Source organism: Mesoplodon bidens (genome assembly GCF_964165515.1).
Source record: "Mesoplodon bidens genome assembly, chromosome: 2".
In the NCBI taxonomy this organism is placed as follows: domain Eukaryota; kingdom Metazoa; phylum Chordata; class Mammalia; order Artiodactyla; family Ziphiidae; genus Mesoplodon; species Mesoplodon bidens.
In genome coordinates, this window is record NC_138177.1 from 66,098,547 (window position 1) to 66,106,476 (window position 7,930).

Here is a 7,930-nt window from a genome sequence, read left to right on the forward strand (position 1 = left end):
ATATTTGTAATTCTAGGACTGGTCTTTGGACTTGGCCTTGAAACTGGTTTTTCCTCTTTGGCTTCTGCCCTTTCTCAAGGACCCGGACACAAATGTTCCTCTCTCAACCCACTTTAAGTAGCATACCTCACTATAACCAGCCCCAGGACCCATCCCTCTGTCCTGGCACTAGCTAGCCCCTCAGTGGGGCGTGTCTAGGCCTCATCAACCCTAAAGGAGAACATGTTTGACTCCAGACACAGGAAATGGAATGACAAAGCGTGTAAGGTACAAAGAATGCTTAGAGGCCAATGTTCAGAGTTCAGAAGGAGGGTTCATCTAGGATAAGTGAGGACAAAGCTGGGTAACATTGAGAAATACCTTGAAGGTAAGTGTATTAGTTTCTTATTTTTGCTCTAACAAATTATCACACGCATAATAGCTTAAAATAACAAAACAACATAAATTTATACGAGTGGGCTAAAATCAAGGTATTGACAAGGTTGTATTCTTTCTGGAAGTAGCAAAGAAGAATCTGTTTCTTTGCCTTCAGCTTCTAGAGGCCACCCACATTCCTTGACTCATAGCCCCTTCCACCTTCAAAGCCTGCAATGGCCAGTTGAGTCTTTCTTACATTAACTCACTCTGACTCTGACTTTTCTTCTGCCTCTCTTTCCACTTTTAAGGACACTTGTGATTACATTGGGCCCACCCAGATAATCCAGGAGAGCCTCTCTTTCATAAAGTCAGCTGATTTTAGCAACCTTAATTCCACCTGCTACCTTAATTCCTCTTTGCCATGTAATGTAACATATTCACAGGTTCTGGGCATTAGGATGTGGACATCTTTAAGAGGGCATTATTCTGCCTGTCACAGATAGATTAAAGATTTGAATTTTGTCCTCTAGATAATGGGGAAATTTTGAGAGTTCTTAATAAGTTACAATGTAAAAGGAAGATTAAGATGCATAAAATCGCTTGGCTCATTTATTACCAGAAAATTGTTATTTCCCCCTTAAATGATTAAATTCTAAATCATATCATCAGGAGATCCATGTCCACTTTTTGCAACTCTATTTTCACAAAGGGAAACATAATCATAGAGATCTAAAAGTGGCAAGTTACATACTAGTTTGATCAAAAATTAAACCAGCAGAATTATCTGATGAGATGAATTCCTCCCAGGCTCAAATATTCTGTGTCTGTGCACAATGATTCTTTCATTGTAGCAGATGGCAGTAGATTTGACTCAACCAATCTCAATTCTCCATCATACTATGTCTCTCTATCTTCCTATGACTTTCTGCCACCCCCCCAAAATTAATTTCAGACAGGCCTTTGTGCTTTGGCTGACATTCAAAACTGTCACCTCCATGCACACATTAACTCCAAGGCCTCTGTCATCTCTCACATTAAAATTCTATCACTAGGAGTCAGCACAGCTTGACTCAGCAAGCTAAGGGGCTGGTCTGAGCAAGATACAGTGACAGCAGGCTTCTCCTGTGACAACTTCTGTCAATTTGACAGCAATAAGACACCCTCCTTAGAACCAGTTGCAGCTCTTGTTGACCCAAGTGGGAAGGTCATCTTTCTGAGCAATTCTCTCCCCTTCCCATGAGAAAGAAAGGCCAAGGGTTACAAGACTTATGTTGTGAATATTTTATGGTTAAATGACCACAACAGTGAGGAACAATTAGTAAATTCCACAATCTAGGTTTATATTCTAATTGTGAAGTATAGCTGTTTGCTAGCTTAAGAGGGACTCTTTAAAGTGACAGCTCAAAAAAATATACCCACAATGGGAATAATAGGCAATTGGCAATTCTGTGTAGAATCCTGATATGGAAAATGATTTTGAAATCACCAAGTCTTCCTCAGTTTCAAATAATGATCAGAGAGGTAAAATTTCCAGCGGCCACTCTATTGATTACCACCAAGGCAACTCACCATCTCCCTATCTTCCCCATTCCTGTCCGTTCTTGTGTGGTCTCTCATTTGGGTATGTTGTGCAGCTAATACCACGATCTGGGTTTGGAGACAAAAAAAATCATGAGGATCACAGTTTAAGGATTCATTCACTCAGTTTTTTTGGACTAAGTTAAATTACACACAAACACATGAAAAATGACAAACAATAAAGCATTCACTTCAAAGGTCACTTCCTCTATGAAGTCTTTTGGGGCCTCTCCCCAACTCCCGGGAAAAGTGAGTGTCTCACTCCTATATTCCCTCACTGTGTTCTTTTTTCTTAATTCAATTTAATTTTATAAGATGTAAAATTACATTGTTTAGGGCTTCCATAAATAATGTAATGGCTGGGATTTTATTCTTAAGTGACTGTCACAACCATAACATCAGTGTCTATCATTTGGGAGGGAAGTAACAGTGAATGGCTACAGCAGACATGCCATCAGGCTTAGAGTCAGCGGTACAATAGAATGGAGTTTTGCCCCTTTCAGAAATGAGTCTGAGCTTGGGGGGTGACACTTAAAATCCTGAGCTTGTTTCATTCTCTGTAAAATTTGGTATGAAACACACTTCACCAAAGGTTTGTGTAGATTAAATGAGATCTTTGAAAAGAAGCTCTACAACTTTGTTCCCCATTTGGAATGATTATACACCATCTAGTTTTTCATGTAATGGGCATATTACTTCTTTAAGATAAAGTGTGGGCTATTTGGAACTCTTCTGCCTGACGTAATGCTCTTCAACCACAAAAGCACATTACCTGTAAAAACTGTCCCCATAGCTGTCTCTAGCTGCTTTTTAACTTGATTTTCTCTTTAATAGAGATTTTGAGCAGAACATATCATATCACCAAATCACTACTGGAGGGGAGATTGGGATAGAGAGTACAGTGTCATGGAGAAGGAACTGTGAAGTAAACAGAAGAAAATCATCAAGTTCAAAGACTGTTATCCCAGAGCTGATCTTCTCCAGACACTATTCACAGCCATCTCAGATTTCCGGGACTTCATACCACTGAAGCTGCTCTTGGGATGTCAGATTCTATCTGAAACTTGGTGTGTCAGCAAAAGACTGGCCAAATATTCAAATAAGCAGTGTTTAGGAGAAACTTCGTTGTAAGAAAGATGACAGAGGGGTACACTTAGGTGACTCCATTCCAACAAGAGAGATCTCTGCTGTCATGGCAGCCAGTTGCCAAATGAGGGTCACCATAAAAGCAATAAGAGAAGGGGGAATTCTTCTTTTCTTTGATAATAACAACTAATATTTCTAGAGCACTTCAGAATTCACAGAGAAATTCATGTACATTAATTTATTTGAGCCTTTCTGCAATTCTGAATATGTTATTTTCCCCATGTTGTAGCTGATGAAATAGAAGTTCAGAAAGCTTTAGGGCTTTAATGAAGCTCATACAGCCCTTAAGCAACAGAACTGGGATTCAAATGCAGCTACGTTGATGCCAAATTTGAGGCTTTAGACTCAGAGCTGCAGGGACAGGAAATCACAGACCTGTCTGGTGATGTTTATTGCTCTCTGACCCACTGTGCACCCTTTTCCTTTAGGTTTTGTGCTCTGCTGTGTCCCTTGCCTGAACTTCCCTATCTAACCCCTCTGGCTTATATGAAGCTTAACTAGGCCAAGTCCACTTTTTAAAAATAATTACAAGACACTTTTTTTGAGAAGTTTAGCTTTTCAGAAAAGTTGATCACAGAGTACAGAGAGCTCCCACATAACCCCTCTCCCATCCCCCCTGAACACTGTTTCCTCTATTATTTATGTCTTTATTATGTGGTACATTTGTTACAATTGATGAACCAGTATTGATACATTATTATTAACTAAAGTCTACAGTTTACAAGTGTTCATTCTGTGCTGAACATTCTGTAGGTCTTGACAAATGTATGTGTGCATCACTACTGTATCACAGAGAATAGTTTCAGTACCTAAAATCCCCTGTGTTCCACTTATCTAACCCTCCCCCCCTCCTCCAGTATTCCTTGCAGCCACTGATCTTTTTACTGCTTCCACAGTTTTGCCTTTTCCAGAATGTCATAGAGTTGGAATCATACGGTATGTAGCCTTTTCAGATTGGCTTATTTCACTTAGAAATATATATTTGAGGTTCCTTCATGTCTTTTCATGGCTTGATAGCCCACTCTTTTTTAGCACTGAATAATATTTCATTGTATCACAGTTTGCTTATCTCCTCATCTATTGAAAGACATCTTGATCACTTCAAGTTTTAGCAATTATGAATAAAGTTGCTATAAACATATGTGGATATACATAAGTTTTCAACTCCTTTGTGTATACCAAGGAGCATATATGCTTGATCATATGGTAAGAGCATGTTTAGTTTTGTGAAAAACTGCCAAACTGTCTTCCAAAGTGGTTGTACCATCTTTCATTCTCCCCAGAAATGAATGAGAGTTCCTGTTGCTCCATATCTTCACCAGAATTTGGTGATTTCACTGTTTTCAATTTGGCTCTTCTAAGAGGTGTGTAGTATTATCTTATTATTATATTTATTTGCATTTCCTTAATGACATATGATGTTGAGCAGTTTCTCATTTGCTTATTTGCCATCTGTATATTTTTGGTGAGGTGTCTATTCATATATTTTACCCATTAAAAAAATAATAAAACTGGTCGTTTGTTTTCTTATTAAGGAGAAAGTACTTTTTCTTTGAAATTTACTATGACCGTGCCAGCATTCATGAGTCTTACCTCTCTGAATAGCTGCAGCTCACATTATCTGTATACTAATTCTCTCTCACCTATTATGACTTCCACTAACACTTTACTTTCCATGTCTGGTACAGCCTCCCTAACTTGCTGATAAGCTTCTTCAGGGAAGAAATCAGTGTTGTACATCCCTGAACCACCTGTAATATCTGACAACATGTTTTGTACATAGTAGACATTCAGAATAACATGTACAGTAGTTCAGTTAAAACCAAGACTATGTTTTTAACAAAATTAGGATGGAACTAAGTAGAGTAGATGAGGTATCAGGATATCTGTACGCTAGTTATTAATCTCAGAGGCAATTACTTCCTGGGCTTCAGTTTCTTGTTGTGAAACATCTGGTATAAATGGCAAACACTCTATGCCTACAAAATCACTTTGGATGTTTATGAAAGGAGAACTCGCTTCTACCATCCAAAAATGTTATATCATTATCACCCTATCCCCAACTTGGAAGAAGGCAAAAGCAAGATTAAAGCTTGTGCCTAACTGCAGTCAAGGACCTTAGTTTGTAGGAGTTAGAACTTTAAATAATCCAGCAATCACTGAATTAACAAAAGTCTTAATTAGGCAGAATATCTTGTCTTTAATAGAGGCTGATAGAGAATGCAAGGTTGAAAGAAGCACTGTAGACATATAACAGAAGACTCAAATAGAGTCCACTCTGAGATTGCACCAAGCCCAAGTACACAATAATTCTATTTATTCATTCAACTGATTCATTCATTCATTTATTTATTCATTCATTTTTTTCTATAACTGAAAAGTGTTAAACTCAGTACTCTTTGTATTGAAGCAGGGTATGTGCATGTGAAAAATGAAACTGCCAGAGCCTGCAAATAAGGCTTTGTTAGGTTGTGAGATGATCCTCAGTCAATAAATTCCAGATGTGTAAGCATGTATTTGTAATTTCTTCTGGTGAGGAAGGATTCTGGTAATCAAGACAAGACCTGAGAGAACAGTACAGCTAAGACAGAGGCTGTGTCAAGGATCTTTTCTGCTACTGGTTAATTACATTGTTCAAGGGGCTTATTTTATAAGACTGTTTAATATACCCAAGACTTTAGATAGTTGTGAATTATAAAATACAGGGGTAGGGAGAGAGGGAAAGAGTAGACAAAAATAAAAAACAAAGCAACAAATTCCAAGTGGTACAAAACTTCTTAAATCTTACAAATTTGTTTCAACACATGAAATAAATTGATAAGTAGTTTGGCAAATCTCTTGTGTGTGGAAAGGCTGCCAGAATGAATTATTGTTCTGCTTAAACTCCTCCATTAGCTGTGTGGTTGTGGTTACACCCTTGTACATGCTGAATCTCTGAGCTGTCCTCTGGATAAGAAAGCTAATAAATAGTCTCCTACACTATGAAGGGTTACTGAGAGAAATCAAATATTATTTATGTTTAACCATGTTAATTCAGTCAAGGTATATAAAAATATGAGCCATTTTCTGTATCAACACCAGAAATTGATCTTGGAATAGGGAGGGAATCTTACTAAGTATCAATTTGTTTATAAGGTTAACTTTAGAAATTCGAAACTACTATAAAAGCAGATGCTTCTCATTTAATTTTTATTAAAGGAATTACAAATGATTTATTCAACTTTTTAAAAAATGTGTCATTTTATGTTAATATTCTGGTTATGCTCCCACACCAAGTGAATGAAAAATGTTAAATTTACTTCCAGGGTAATCGTGGCATATTTAATTTAGAAGAAATGTGTTAAAGATAAAACCATAATAATTCTGGGAGGCATAAAAAGCACTAAAATAACTGATACATGTATTTAATAGCCCCTAAAATCAACAACTTTTCAGACTTTTGGTGCATTGCAGGCATGAAGACATCTGCATTCTGAATTTCAAGTGAGTCTCCTTGATGTCCAAAGTTAGGTAGATGCAATACGCCTTCATTAGTTTCTTTTTCTTTCCTTTGTTTTTTTTTTTTTTTTTTTTTTTGACATTACTATGACCAAGATGTTTGGTAAACAGTGAATTATGAGTTTGGGATCATCAGGAAAAGGTTTTTTAAACAACTTTCCAGACTACAAAAAATCTCTTCAAGTAGTAGATCCATCCCAATGTCATGGCATCTAGAACAAGAGCTTCAAAGAAGGACCAAAGGACCAGTCTGCTGTTTGTGCTGTCACTGATTTCTCTGTGTATCTCTCCCAAACTTCCATGTATTCCTGTTCATGCTTTCCAGCTGTCATCGCCACTGTGAGCTCATTAATCATTTCTTCTAGCTTGTTCTGGTGAGCTTCTGTTTCCATGTCCTTTTGTGGCCTCCCCAATATCAATGGTGAACACCACTATCTTTTGAGTCATGTTGGACATTCCATTGCTAAAACAAAACTTATATGCTGCTGCTCCATCCATGTTAACAGCAAATGTGTATTTCCCACTGGACTCCCGGTCTCCTTTATAAATTCCTTTATTATCAGGCCCTGTTATCTCCAAGTGAATGTCCAGGCAGCCAGCCTCAGCCACCTCAGAGATGAGGTCCATCTTGCTGTCTGAGGTGACCTGCTCGAAGAAGCACTCCTGGTCATGTGCGTCAATGCTGACACGTCGATGCTGACAAAGTAGTCCGAGGCAGTGACCAGGAGGGCGGCCAGGATACGTTAGTTTCTATGGACTCTCAAAATAAGGTTATTTGTATTTTGTTTTCCTCATAGTTTATCTACATGATAAATGTTGACAGTACAGAGACTGTTTAATTTTTATTTAGTTAGTTATTTATTTATTGGCCATGTGGCTTGTGGGATCTCAGTTCCTCGACCAGGGATGAAATCCTGCCCCCTGCAATAAGAAGGCAGAGTCCTAACAACTGGACCACCAGGGAATTCCCTGTACAGAGACTGTTTTACATTTAACATTTCTTCTCAAGTAAATATAGTTAGAATGGCCTTTGATGCTAGAAGACACAGATGACCCTGTGCATTATTCAGCTTTCCTGAAGTTAAACAGCCCACAAATTTCAGTGGCTTACAAAAACAAAGGCTTATTTCTCACTCACATTACGTATTGGTGACTGTTCTGCTTCTCCTCCCTGTGTCTTCTTTATCCCAGAATCTGGAGTAAGAGGAAAGTCCCTCTCTGCTCAAGGCAGAGGAAAAGAACAAGAAGGCCAGCCAAAACTCTGTGATGACTGCTCAAAACACATTTCCTTGGCCAAACCTGATCTTAAACCTGATCCTTTGACCAAGCCTGATGTCCAGGAAGGTAAATT

The 7,930-nt window shown here is 38.1% G+C and overlaps 1 pseudogene across 1 annotated transcript; it reads right to left on the reverse strand.

Annotated features, from left to right (window-relative positions):
* Positions 1-6,697: 6,697 nt before the first annotated feature.
* On the reverse strand, positions 6,698-7,077 carry LOC308611867 (transmembrane emp24 domain-containing protein 2-like; annotated as a pseudogene). Its single transcript has one exon. The product of its transcript is annotated as a transmembrane emp24 domain-containing protein 2-like (transcript).
* Positions 7,078-7,930: the final 853 nt, after the last annotated feature.